Raw genomic sequence first — 15,121 nt, forward strand, 5'->3', positions numbered from 1 at the left:
GGGCAAAGTCAACATGATGCTTGTCAAGAAGAGTTGGGGAAAGTGAAAAGAATGAGATAAAACAAGCAAATAAAGCCATTAAGGCTAATCACCAGACCCAGCAAGGAAATGGCAGGGAGAAGAGGTTCCTTCTGAGGACGGGCTGCCAGAATGGACCCCCGGGGTATCAACTGAATCTGAGTCCACAGAGGAAATGGGGGCGGGGAGATATGTGGAGAAAGGAATGGAGGGCACATGGAGAGAACAGGGTAGCAAGTCTGCTTCAGATGGGACCCACCTGGGAGAGATTAGGAAGGGAATGGCAGGATTTAACAGAGCAGGGGCAGTAAAAAACAAAACAAACCTACCACAACAAAAAACCAGTTGCCCGTACCACCGGGACTCTCTCAGTCATTTGTGAGGAAAGCAGGAGTTCAGCACTCCTTTTGAAAAACAGCACTCATTACCAAAATATGGATGAAGCTTGACTATGTACTAGAGAGTCTATAAAAATAGAGAGAGGGGATGTATTCTTATATTCTTTTCTCTTCTTTCTTTTTTTTTTTTTTTCCATTAAGTGAGAGGCAGGGAGGCAGAGAGACACACTCCTGCCTGTACGGGGATCCACCCAGCAAGCCCCCTGCTGGGGATGCTCTGCCCGTCTAGGACACTGCTCTGTTGCTTGGCTACTGAGCTATTTCAGCACCTGAGGCAAAGCCATAGTGCCATTCTCACCACCTGGGGTAAACTTGTTTGAACTATTCAAGCCATAGCTGCAGGAGGGGAAGAGAAAGAGAAAGAAGGAAGAGGGATGGAGAAGAAGCAGACGGTTGTGTCTCCTGTGTGCCCTGACCAGGAATTGAACCCGGAACTTCCACACGCCAGGTGGATGCTCTACCACTGAGCCAACTGGCCAGGGTTGAAGAAGGGATATATTCTTAAATAAGGCATGAAGACATCAAAACTGGGTGCACTCTTATTACAATAATTAAGGCTGACTTTCTTTTTTTTTTAAGGGCACTGTTGGGAGTGAAAAAATTAAATTGGGAGGGGGACACTTGAGCCAGATGGCCATCTTCAAGGTGCTGTGGGATGCATTTACTCACATGTCCCCTTGAGTGCCATTCACTCCTTGGTTGGACTGCTGAGGCCACTGCCAGACTGCTAGATCTGGCTATTTCAAGGTATCAATTAGGCATCAGTCCTTAGGCTGTGCTTTTGGTTGGAGTCCTTAAGCAGCGATGAGTAATATTCATGAATCCTATTCTAAAGATGTTAATTTTTTTAGAGTACTATTATTGAATATAACAAACCTTTTATAAAGGTAGCCAAGTAACAGTTGCAATCAATCCTCTAAGCCTCATACCTGGAAGAGGATGTTTTAGATGTAAATTTGCTTTTCATATTCTGTTGAGAAGTCGAGTAGTTTCAGTATCAGAGAGTATTACTTGATTCTTCTTCAAATTTGTTTTTTAACACAGCACCAGATAAATTTGTTACAACTAGTGAATGTAATCATTTAAAGAACTCTAATTCATATCTGGAAAGAAGGTGGCGACTTGATACAGGTATGCTTTTAAATTCAGCTTAATTCATGGTTGTTACTGAGGACCCACTTTTAGTCATAGGTTTCTATGTACTGTGGACTTTACCAGATAAATGAATGATATTATTCTTTATTTATAAAGTGTCCTATCTGGGGTTGACATCACTACAAACTGTGGGTGTCAAGATATCTGGGAAGTAGTAGGGTCTGATTATATGTAGCATATGAAATGAAGCCCAAACATGGTTGGGAAGGCCAGAGAGAAACCATTAATGGGTCCCAGCCCAGGAGATAACATATGTAGGAACATAGAGGTCAGTGTGGGAGTTGTAGTCACTGGACAAATTCAGTCTCAAAGCCAGGGTGGGGGGACCTGGGAAGGGACAGGGAACAAGAAGGGCTTTATGTGAATAGGGCGCCGGGAAGGGATCTGGGACCTCATGGCCTCTTTTGAAGAACTCCCACCCCCAGGAACCTTGGTTTGTGATGGTTCAGACCCAGAGCCTGGTGGTTACATGTCGCCGGGAGCTGATATCAACCTGCATGTAGGAAGCCTTGGAATGAAATTACATCATGTTTAGGGACCCATGGAAAGGGGCGTTAAAAATAAGTTTAATTGGCCCTGGCCGGTTGGCTCAGTGGTAGAGCGTCGGCCTGGCATGCAGAAGTCCCGGGTTCGATTCCCGGCCAGGGCACACAGGAGAGGCGCCCATCTGCTTCTCCACCCCTCCCACTCTCCTTCCTCGCTGTCTCTCTCTTCCCCTCCCACAGCTAAGGCTCCATTGGAGCAAAGATGGCCCGGGTGCTGGGGATGGCTCTGTGGCCTCTGCCTCAGGCGCTAGAGTGGCTCTGGTCGCAACATAGCGACGCCCAGGATGGGCAGAGCATCACCCCCTGGTGGGCGTGCCGGGTGGATCCCGGTCGGGCGCATACGGGAGTCTGTCTGACTGTCTCTCCCCATTTCCAGCTTCAGAAAAATACAAAAAAAATAATAATAAGTTTAATTACTGGCAGACATTCAACATCCGCTCTGTGTTACTCTCCCCTGTTAACCTTTTTGGTTGTATTTTATAGAAGTCATAATAATCTTGAAAGTTGGCTAACCCAGAGAAAACAATTTTAGGGACAAGAGGACAAAACATTTAGCAAGAAGGTGTAGTCTGTGTGCTGTGGCGCAGAGAGCACCGAACAGAGTCTGGGTTCCAAGCCGGAGCCACCACTGCCAGCTGTGGACAGGGACAGGTCACGCATCCTCTGCAGGGCTCACGTTCCTCCCTCTCACCTGGGAATGGAGGAACGCACAGAGCTAATGAAGGTGGTCATCTGTGAGCCGGCCAGAGCTCCGGAATAACCAAAGCAACGCTGAGTGAGAACTGGGCGGCAGGCCTCACACTGTCGCCCCCCTGGGAGGGGCTGAGGAGGGAGGTTGGCAGAGGTGAAGTGGAGCTGCTCCTCTCACACTCTTCAGCTCTATTCTTGGCTCTTTAGCTATACGTGAAACTCACAGCTATCCTCCCAAGCTTCCATAAAGGTCCTCCCATCCACGAGTGGGCGTCACAATCAGTGCTTCTATGAGAGTTGTGAGTTACAGCCTCATATTCTGCCATCTTGCTGACATCTTATGATTACATTTTAAAGAAAATAAAAATAAAAGGAAAATTGTCCAAGGCCAGGCTGAGTTCTGGAAGCTTCCAGCAGGCTTTAAACCTAAGCGTATCACGCTGAACTTGGTTGGGAAGGCCAGGGGGACTAGAGCTGTCCAGACAGGTGAAGGGAAGATGTTTTTGCTAGGGTAACCTAGCCAACTGCCAAGTGGACTCATGGTCTGATTCATAAATTATTTCAAGTCACCATGGGCTTGTCCTGGGCAGGGGAGAGGGGACGACGTGTGATCAGTGGTCAAGAAGACACGATTAGGACCAGTGGTGAGGAGCTACAGAGGATAGAGTGAGCACAGCATGAGAAGACCCTTTCCAGCAGGGTTTTCCCAACACTAGAAGGCTAGTAGTGGAGGGGCCCAGCCTGCCACAGGGTGATGGTACCCAGATAAAACAGGAAGCCTGCCTCTGGGGGTTCTTTAGGGGGTCAAAGGTAGGATTGGCCTAACCCCCTGAAGTGGCCGCTGTGATCAGCTAACACCCTCTTGCAAACTTGCAGTCCTTTTTATCCTTTTCAGGTAGGTTCATAAATTCATTAACTTTTATCTTTTCTATGGCAGCAAATGATATTAGAAAGCTAATTAGCTCCAGAGCCAATTTTCATGTCAGAGCTAAATTATAGGTTTCACAGTATAGAACAAAATTATGTTTCCGTCCCTCCTCACCCTCCAGTCCCCCACCGTCTCTAGTTCCTTCTTCCTGCATATGGATCCAGTCCCCTCTGCCGGCTGGTCACAAATGTCAGCAGAGAGGGGTAGCCACTCCAGGCCCTTTTTCTTCTGTGTCAGGCATATTTGCATTTGCAAACAGCTTTAATTGAGTAGAATTTTCATTGCTCTTTTCTCTGCTCCTGCTTTTAAATGCAAATGTTAATGTTTGGTTAGCATGGCTTCAGAGTTAAGCCCCTGTTACCTGTGGCTGCCTCCTTCCCTGGGCTCTAACTAAGCGCTGGTGGAGTTTTGCGACCTGCTGAGAGCTTTCAAGACCTGGGAGGCTGGAGTCCAGCTAATTGCCAATCACGCTGAGAGGGCTGGGCAGAGCCCTGTCTCGCTTACCAGCTCTCGTGGAGTCCTGCTTCCTACTAGCACGAATGGAGAGAAAATTAGTGTGCTGGGAACGGAAAGCTCTTTGGAATGAGGTTCTGGACTCCCTTTTGGCATCACAACTTGGTGGCATTGGGAAGGCCGTCAGAGGTTATTACGTTTGAGTCCCAAAATTTAGTCTCTTAGACCGTGCTCTTCATGGTTTGTTATTGGATCTGTTTGCACACTCCCACTGGTGGGGGGCTCCTCCCTTCACAAGGCAGCCTCTTCCCCTGACAGTCAGCTCTGTTAGAAAAAATGTACTTAACATTGAGCCTAAATGAACGACTTATCTTCAGCTGTTGGTTTTAGTTTTCACATAGAACGTGGTTGATCTCATTTCCAAATGACCGCCTTTCAGATACTTGGAGGCAGCTCTCCAGAGCCGAAAATGCCTTCTTCTCCACTTGCTAAGGATTCCCAGTTTCTTCAGATGTGTTATATGTCCGACCTTTTACCCACCCTGCTCCTCTTCCCCTTGTAGACGCAGATAATGTGCCTTCTGTGATGGGAATTATAATTGGGAGAATGGTAATTCACACTGACCGGCACAGGGCAGAATGGGGTTGCCCGTTTCCCTCCCATTCACTGAGCTGCACTCATTTACCAGACTGCCCAAGATGCTGCACACTTGCTAAGCAGCCATGTCACACTGTGCACCCTTGCTGAGCCCTCAGCCACCTTCGGCTCCAAGCTCTTTCTCACAAAGATGTCTTCTAGATGAGTAAACAACGTGTAATTCAACCCTTAGCTATAGACACTGAGCTCCTCATTTAGTGACAAAGAACATATACTCTCCCAAAGTGTCAGACTGAGCACTAATCCAGTGAGAGACTCTTACACGGCATTAGAAACATGTCATAGAGGATATGTTTATGTGTCCAATTTTCTCTTTCAAAAAGGAAGACATGAACGCTCAGATATCTTAGTGAAGCAGTGTCCCGGAAACCTGGCTGCCTCCCTTGTCTTGGGCCTTCAGTGCATAATTTTGAGAGAGAAGTCAAATCTAAAATCTGTGGATAATCCTAAGAAGTTATTAGTCTGAAAGGAACTGATTGGAGAAGAAACGTCTGAAAGTGAGCTACTACTGGATAGAAATGAGTGGGGAGAGGGCTGCAGTGACTTGAAGGTAGAGGCCCACAGCTGGTAAAGGTGGACTTGACTGTGGTTGGACATGGAGAAATGAAAGACACAGGGCAGAGAAGCCATGGCCAATAGCAAAGTGTCCTCCTTCCCCCTAGGGTCGGTGCTACCGCAGCTGCATCACCATAACAATCCACGTCCCACAAGAAACTGTATTTGCAGGAGAGACAGGAGAAACAACCTGTCATTGTGACCTTTGTCCACAGTTCAGAGGTGTTTGTCCCCTAAAGTCTTTGGACATATTGCATTATACAAGAGCTCCCCAAAGCCCCAAATGGATACATGGATCTGGCCCTCCTGCCATTTTGTCACCAAAGGTATTTCTCTTTGACTCATCTCTGAGCTCCCCCGTGTCTATTGTAGAATCAAGAGACAAGATGAGCCCTGGCCTGTTTGCTCAGCAGTAGAGCGTCGGCCTAGCGTGCGGAGGAACCGGGTTCGATTCCCGGCCGGGGCACACAGGAGAAGCGCCCATTTGCTTCTCCACCCCTCCGCTGCGCTTTCCTCTCTGTCTCTCTCTTCCCCTCCCGCAGCCAAGGCTCCATTGGAGCAAAGATGGCCCGGGCGCTGGGGATGGCTCTGTGGCCTCTGCCCCAGGAGCTAGAGTGGCTCTGATCACAACATGGCGACGCCCAGGATGGGCAGAGCATCGCCCCCTGGTGGGCAGAGCGTCGCCCCATGATGGGCGTGCCGGGTGGATCCCGGTCGGGCGCATGCGGGAGTCTGTCTGACTGTCTCTCCCTGTTTCCAGCTTCAGAAAAATGAAAAAAAAAAAAAAAAAAAAAGAGACAAGATGAACATTCACATTATGTAAATTCTACACATCAAATAATGGAAAGCTGAAGGATCCATGCTGTATTTATATGGCCACACTCCATTCTCTCTCTCTCTCTCTCTCACACACACACACACATACACATGCACACGCACACACGCACACACCTCAAGTGGCCTCAGCTATAAGCATATATAGGCTCCTGATGTGCTGGAAGCATTGTAAACAAAGGGAGCTAAATACTGGATCTTAACATAGGATGCCAGTACAATTTGTAATAATTCCATTTTCATTTCCCCGTTATTGTCACCATCTAGACATTCCTCCTACTAAAATGAATCTCTCCGGGATATGTTAACACTCTACGATAACAGAGGGGTCATGTGATATCTATTACTATTTCTGGACCCTCTATGTAGACACCTGACCCTGGTGTCTTGATTAACTCCATTTGCAGTTATGAAATTTGAACTTCTGGAGACTGCTGTTGGCTGTGGCAAGAGCATCTACTGCTAGGGTGGCTAACAATGTTGTAAATAGGTCAGAGATGGACGGAAAGGAAACAGAAAACAGTGACGCCTGCAAGAGGAGGAGGAAGACGGTGATATTCCCAGAAGCACAGATTTGCCTTTTCTGTGTTTCAGCCGCCCTGCAAGCTTTTTTGCATATACTACTACACTGAATCCTTACAACAACCTGTGAAGTCCAACAACAACCATTTTGCAATTGGTAAAAACAAGCCCTATTTTTGGAAGACCTGAAATGACTCATTCAATTAGCAGTGGGTGAAATTGGCCGCGCACCCAGGACTCCTCCTCACCCGTCCCACACTCTTCTCTACTTTCCCTCCAGCTGAAGGCCGAGAAGGGCACCTTGGTTGGAAAGCTCTGTGGATGAAAGCGGGAAGCTCTGGGTTAGTGGGAAAGGAATCTTGGCTCCGATCCCGGAGCTGACCTCAAGGGTTGGATCTTGGAAGATCTTATTTATTCAACCAGAATGTCCTGAGTGTTTAGTGAGTGCAAGAAAGGGAGATGAATTAGACATGACCCTTGCCTCAGGAAAGCCATGATCTGGGGAAACACAGGCAATTCATGAAAAATGTTATCACGGCCTAAAGTATAGAGGGGAAGTGCGAAAGAATCTGTACATGCATGTGGACCGTAAACTAGCTCTGGGGCAGGTGAGACCAGAGAGCCAGGAAGATCAGGAAGGCTTCCTGGAGGAGGGAGAACCATTGCATGTGGCGGTTGGGAGAGATAGATCAAGGAACAAGAAAAGCTGTGGGTGAAGATGCCATGCTAAACACGCTCCTGTGTTGATGCTGATGAAGGAGTCTGATTGCTCAGAGCATGGCCCATAGAGGAGAGCTGGAAGACGAGCATCCAGTCCCCTTGAATTTGTTTGGTTTTAAAGTTTTTTAAAAAAAGGATTCACCCCTCTGTGCCCTCTATGTGCCAACATACCCAAAGGGTAAAGAGGTAACTGAAAAGAAGAATAAACTCATTTATAAAAATGGTCTTCGCAAGTAGTCAAGAAAAAGAAATACATTGACACCCTTGCCCTTTATTCTGATGGACTGCCTGAGTCCTCCTCTGAGAAAAGCCGCAGACACATGTCCTTGTCTCAGGATGCTATGACATAGTGGCCACTACAATCAACAGCGCATTTCTGTCCAGTGTGCTGGCCAGGGCTCCAAACTGAGCTGTGCCAGTGGTGGGATGCCTTGTTTCTGGACTGAGAGCTCATCAGGACTGAAAATGAAAACAATTAAAAATTTAAAATATCAGTCAAGGACATTCCTAAAAAAATAAAATAAAATAAAATAAAACCAAGCCTAATACAACCAGAGCCACCAGCTAATCAGTTCAAACTAATACATGAATTCAATAAAGTTACAGGATACCAAATCAATGTACCAACGTTAGTTCCATTTTTATATACCAAAAACAAATTATCTGAAGAGAAAATTTAAGAAAAAAAATCCATTTAAAATAGCAGCAAAAAGAATAAAATACTTAGGAATAAATGTAACCAAGGAAGTGAAGGGTGTATACACTGAAAACTATTGTATACAGCATTGGTGAGAGAAATGAAAGAAGACACAGATAAATGGAAAGGCATCCTGTCCTTATGATTTGAGAACAATATTGTTCAATTGTCTTCAACCAAAGTGATCTATAGATTTAATGCAGTCCCTATCAAAATTCCCATGACAGATTTTTCCGAAATAGAAAAAACAATCCTAAAATTCACATGGAATCACAGAAGACCCCAAATAGCCAAAGCAAGCCTGTGAAAGAAGAACAAAGCCGAAAGCATCACAATTCCTGATTTCAAAATATATTAAAAGTAATTAAAACAGTGAGGTACTGGCATAAAAACATACATCTAGACCAATGGAACAGACTAGAAAGCCCAGAACAAAGAGTGTAGATCTTATCACAATAATTACTTATTATAACAGTTAAACATTATGAAGATTTCTCTTTGGGCATCAGTACCTGCTAATCACTCTAAATGTTAACCTAAAAAAGTTGTTTCCAGTTGACTCCTTGGTGTTTTGAAAGAATAATAGTACAAAAACAATATAAACTTGTAAAGGTCTTAATATGAATTAAAAGGAAGAAAATTTCCCTACTTTGTTTTTAATGTTACCCCCTCCCATCAAAATAATACTGTTAGAAGGAAAAAGACACCATATATAATCTCAATGTTTACAAGCAACCTCTGTTAACATTTTGACATGTTTCCATTTGGGACTCTTTTTATGTTTTGTTGTTGTTTGCTTGTTTTGGGTTATTTTCATAATTAAGTTCATACTACGTGCATACAATTTAGGGTTCTATTTTAGTAATTTTTTTCATTAATCCAACCAACAAACATTTATTTATAACCTATTATGCATGAGGCATTTTGTTAGGCTTTAAGGAAACAAAGATGAACAAGATACAGTCTTAGCTGTAAAGAATCTCACAGCCTAGATGGGAAAATAGATAAGTAAACAGACAATTAAAATTGAGTGTGATAAATTCTTTGGTGGGAGGAGCCCACCATCCTGTGTGGGCAGAAAGGCTTGTTGGTGGTTACAAACACTTCAGCTGAAACAAGGATGACTGAGCACACAGTTTCTCAGCAAAACACTACATTTCATAGCTACCCTTGAAGCCAAGTGTGGGCAAGCAACTAAATTGTGAGCAGTGGGATGAGGTTGGATATATTCCCTCTTCTGGATTCTTCCCTTGCCCCTTTCTCCCTTCACAGTGAATGACAGGGACAGTGATGATGAAAGCAGGAGCACTCACCTTAAACCACCATAGGTGCAAGCAGCACAGTGAGGATAGTAGACCATCAGGATAGAAGAAATTGTGTTCCTGTATCAGTCGTGCACTGCTTACTCTGGGATTGCTGAATAAAAGAGAGAGGGAGGGAGAGAGAGAAAATCAGCCATCTTGTTTTAAAGCTCCTATGATACTTGTGTTTTTGTTATAGCAGCCGGAGCCTCAATCCTAATACAGATGGCAGTAGATGGAGTCTAAAGAAGTAGGCAGGGAGGTGGGGGTCAGACATAGAGGAACTTGTGAAACATTCTCAGATGATTAAAGCTTATCCTGAAGGCAGTGGTGAGCCATTGAAGAGTTGTAGACAGGAGAGTGACATGACCCAGTTTGCATTCTGGGAAAAATCAATCTAGCTGCTACATAAGGAATAGGTCAAAGCAGGTAAGAACGGAGGCAAAGACACCTGTACAAGGCTGTTGCCATTATCCAGGTGAGTGAAGTTAGAAGAGTGACCAAGGTATCTGACAGTTACTGAAGGTACTGAGAAAGAACCAGCATGTTTAGCATCACTGCATGTGAAAGGAGGAAAGAGGAAGTCAAGAACCCATGGTTCTTGCTTGGATTCTCTATTAGGAGGCACAAGAGGAAGATGATCGTTTGGAGTTGGATTGATCTTGGGGATAAGTTCAGCTTCTGACATGGTAAGCCTGAATGCCTGTGGACCTTCAGATGGAGATGTCCCATAAGACAGTGGTCCCCAACCTTTTTTGGGCCACGGACTGGTTTATTGTCAGAAAATATTTTCACGGACCGGCCTTTAGGGTGGGACAGATAAATGTATCATGTGACCAAGACAAGCATCAAGAGTGAGTCTTAGACAAATATAACAGAAGGAATCTGGTCATTTTTAAAAAATAAAACATCGTTCAGACTTAAATATAAATAAAATGGAAATAATGTAAGTTATTTATTCTTTCTCTACGGACTGGTACCAAATGGCCCACAGACTGGTACCGGTCTGCGGCCCGGAGGTTTGGGACCACTGCCATAAGAGGTTGGTGTTATAGACCTAGAATTATTTTTGAGATCTCTGGATTGGATGGAGCTACAGATTTGGGAATCACGAATATAGAAATGGTAACCGAAGTCATGGAAGCAAAAGAAACCATCAGGGACACAGCAGCCAGAAAATAAGGGGCCCGTGGGCAGAGCCAGTGTCTAAGGGGAGGGTAGAGGAAGAGGAACCTACCTGAGAATCTGCACTAGGAACCCTCAGAGAGTCAGAGAAGTGTGTTTCACTAGACCAAGGAAAAGTGGTGGGAAGATGACAGAGGCCAGATATGCCAAATGTTGCAGGGAGGCCAATTAAGCTGGGAGCACTGGGCACGGTGTTCTGTGAGCTCAGCGTTTACTCAATACATATCGGAGTGAATTGCTAATTGGCAAACCACTAAATTGATGCTGTTGTTTTTAACTTAATTATTTGGTCTGTTTTGGTTTTCATTAGAAACAGCACATCTAAATTGTATTTGTTGAGGGAAAGTGGTAAACCCTGCTTATGCTAATTTGTGTTTCTTTGTTTAAATAATGGACTTAAAACTGAAAGAAATGTATATATTTGTTGTCTTGAGTGACTATGAAGGTACTCTTTATTCAATGAAGAAAATTTCACATATACAGATAAGAATAAAAGAAGAAAATAAAAATCACACCAGGCAAGGCAGACAGAGCCTGGTGGCTATTTCCTTTGGTCATGGTCATGGTCATGGTCGTGGTCATGGTCATGGTCTATAGGAGCCACTCCCAGGGAACAGGACCTGGAAGAGGGTGATTCAGGTGTGAAAGCCACTTGGAAGTTTAGAACAACTGATCTTTTTCTTCTGTGGGTCAGGATAATGCTGAGAATCTCATAAAAACTTTGAACTTTCTCCCCAGAAAAATATCTGGAGCCTTTGTGCCTACAATTTAATGTTCAATGCCGTGGAGACTTCAGCAAGAATTGTTTCCACTCAGAGCTGTGCCCTTGTTCCCCCTGACTCATAAGTGACCCTACTAGAAATTATCTGCAGGGGCCTCTAGTCGCCTGGGACTGGACCTTTCCTTCCATTTATAGAGAAGTCGTGGACACTCTGGACTCACTCGGGGTCCCGGAATTTCACTCACCATCAATGGCAACTGGACTCACTGATGGGACTCCTCTCCAGGCCAAAGGAACAGTAGGAAGAGGTTGGCTTTAACCTTTGCCAGGGACTCTCAGCAGCTTCTTAGAGGGAAAGAAGGACTGGGCCTGGGGGAGGAAGGGCTGGGTTTAAGTTTCATCTCTCCTTCTCCTTCACCACATGACCTAGAGTCAGATACTCTCCCATTTGGAGCCTCCATTTCTTTGTCTGTCAAATAGGAATAACAATTCTTGCCTTGTCTGTGTCACAGAATATAAATCCCATGAGTTAAGTGATGCAAAGGGGCTTCATAAGGTGAAAAATGTGACATCAATGTGAGGGGTTATAAAGAATCATTAAAGCAACTAATGTTCATTGAGTATTTACTATGTGCTGCTCATGCATTGAGTATTTACTATGTGCTGCTCATGCTGTCTTTATCTCATTTCATTCCCACAACTCTGTGTTTTACCTTATGAAAAAAAAAGGGGGTGAGGCTCAGAGTGGTTAAGTAAGTTGCCCAAGGCTACATTGCTGGAAAGTGGATAAAAGACAAAGAAATGGCTACACTAGAGCAGTTGGATTTTATAGACATAAAGGTGCAGAGAGAAAGCTCCATCTTGTCCAGTGCCTACCTGCCTATCAGGTACTTTACATGGTTGCCTCAGAAGAATTCCTGAGAAGTAGATTGTGTGTGTTATAGCCACCGAGGACATGAGACAACAGTTCCTAGCACATGATATTAGCTATTAGAAGTATATTATTATTGTAGAAACCACTGTATGATGAGACAACCAAGGCTTAGAGAAGTTAAGTGATCTGGCCTAGGCCGTATAGACGGTACCCTGCAGAGCTGAGCTTGGTATTTGAGTGTTTGGGGACAGTTTAGGCATTTCCCACTTTCCCACTGCTCCACACTGTCTCCTGCACAGGAGGGCAGGTGTGTTTTACCTAGACCTCCACCCCCCCATAATGCTCCATGGCCCTGAAGTTTCAAGGTGTGTGGCCCACCAGACCTCTGGCCGTTAGTACTGTCTGCTACTCCTTTGGAATCACTATGCTGGATTGCCAGGTTTGAGAATGGGTACCATCCTGATTAGACATTTATTGGCCAGATTCCTTGTCTGACAGTGTGCCAGCTGATAGGCTGACAGGCACAATCCTCCAGCCCTGGGGACTGTCTGGTTTGAGCAGTGAGCTGTCCTGTTAGCGGCTGGCTGGCCCCACAGCCAAGCCCGGAAGGTTGGAGGGGAGGGTTGGGGGGACCGCCAGATGACAGATAGGAGACAGCAAGTCTGCATGGGGGTGTAGAGAGGCTTTCTCTCCAGCTCTGGTTTTATTTATGCATCATTTAGACCCCAACAACTTCCCAAAATAATTTGACGTAGCTAATGGCTTAAGTTTGTTTTGTGTTTCTATTGACAGAGCACAGCTATTCAGTGATCTGACTTGAATCAGGGAAACATCACTGGAGGTGGGCGATGTAACTTCCATTTCATAGATGAAGAGTATTGAAGGGAGGTAGGGGGGCAATAACATACCCGAGGTCATTAAGTACATAATAGTCAGGGCTGAGACTCAAGTCCAGAGCTTCAGACCTGAAAGTGGCTGTATTTCCACCCAACATGCTGCTTCCTAATGTAGTTAGTATACATTGCAGGTAGATGAGGATCAGGAGGGAGGTGCTTAAAGGAAGGTGGAGGCAGAGGTGGATTTAACAGCAGGCGCACCGGATATGCACCCTGGACCCTAACTTCTGAAGGGCCCTGCAAAACCCCAACATTACATGACATCAACTTTGGTTTCATATGTGCAATTTTAACATTAACAGTACATAATATTTTTTATTTATTTAAAAATATGGTTAACATGTATTATTATTTTCCCTGTCTCTCTCTCTCTTTTTTTTTAAGGGGCCCAATACTTTCTTCTGTGCTTGGGATCTCAACCAACCTTAATCCACCTCTGGGTGGAGGGGCTGTGCCCACCCTGGGGCCAGTGAGGGGGTGGGAAGCAGGGCTGAGATCTGCCCTCCGTGGAGTGCTGGGCCTTCGTGGGTGGCCCACGGGCTGCCCCCTGGGCCTCTGCTGACCTTTCCTTAGTCAGAGGCCCTCTGACCGCAGAGCTTGTCAGTCGGCCTGCATCACTTGGCCAGTCTAGGAGACAGCTTCCCACAGCCTCAGGGAGCCTCTGTAGGGACCCAGGAGTCCTGGGGGCTGCTCTTACCTTGTGTCCTCTGTAGCTCAGCATGAACTCTGAGCTGCCTTGCCATCTGTTCCTGCCTGACCCTGTTTGTGACCAAGCCATTTGCCTAAGCTGGAGTTGGGAAGGGAGCCTTAGAAATCACTAGTTGTAAGCCTCAATCTTTGACAGATAGGGAAACTGAGGATCAGAGAGATGGCACTCATGTTCTGTACACCTCTCCTGGGTCATGTTCTCAAGCCCTTGGCCTTGACCTTGCCATCACTCACATTTTTGTAGAACTTTTATGGTCTGACTGCACCCCTACCTCCAACCAGGTCCTTGACTTGCCTTGACTCAGGCAAGCGTGACAAGGCCGGCAGCTCTCCCTGTAGACCCAGCCTCCTGCCCTCTCATCAGAAGCAAGGGCTCATCCCAGCCGTCGCCACAATCCCAGCCTGAAACTGCCAGATGTCTTTGACCTATTCCATTACCGGACCCAGGGAATGAGATTAGCTTCGGTGAATGCAGAATGCAGGGGTGGGAAATCCTCTCCTCCAATCCTTTCGGAACCCTTAGAAATTGAAGAAGGCACATGGTGTTACTGTGAGCAATAGTCTGAGATGCCTGCAGCAACCTATCACAGGCCTTTCAAAGAGCCGTGTGGCCTGCCAAAATTTCTCCCTTCATTTCAGACTCCTCAGGATAAGCCCCAGCTGAAGTCAAATGCACTTCTGTCTTCTTATCTTAAGTATAAGGGCCTGCAGGAAAGAATTAGGAATCCTGCACTGCACAAAGGTGTCGCAAGCTTATTTACAGCAGTGCCTGGAACTAGAAGAGAATGGGGATGAGATATTGGGAGTGCTAACAGAAGATAGGGGGAATGCTTCTTGCAAAACTCACTATAAAAGAGATTCCTGCTGATGGCTTCTATATGAAAGTGCAGTGCTAGACAAGGGAAAACTGATTATATTGTTAGGACAGAAAATTTTGTTTTATAAAAACGGGCCCTTGTTCAAACACATTAATTAGTGATTTAGTTTGCCTCATCAGGAAAAAAGAAATTGTCATTTAAAGTTGTTTAAAGTCTACAAATATTTTTTTATCTACTTCTATACTTTTTAAACCTCATGCTACCCCATCCTCTATGTCCTACAAATTCTTATTAATTATGCTAGATCATGTAACTGAATTGTGCCGAGTTCTGGAGAATCAGAAGGGAATAGAAAAGACCCAGTATCCATCCTTTAAGAACTCAGCTTAATGGGATGACGATTCATGGATGCATAATCACAGTCCAGCACCTGGAGGATGACAATA

Source organism: Saccopteryx leptura, chromosome 2, assembly GCF_036850995.1.
Source record: "Saccopteryx leptura isolate mSacLep1 chromosome 2, mSacLep1_pri_phased_curated, whole genome shotgun sequence".
Lineage (NCBI taxonomy): Eukaryota > Metazoa > Chordata > Mammalia > Chiroptera > Emballonuridae > Saccopteryx > Saccopteryx leptura.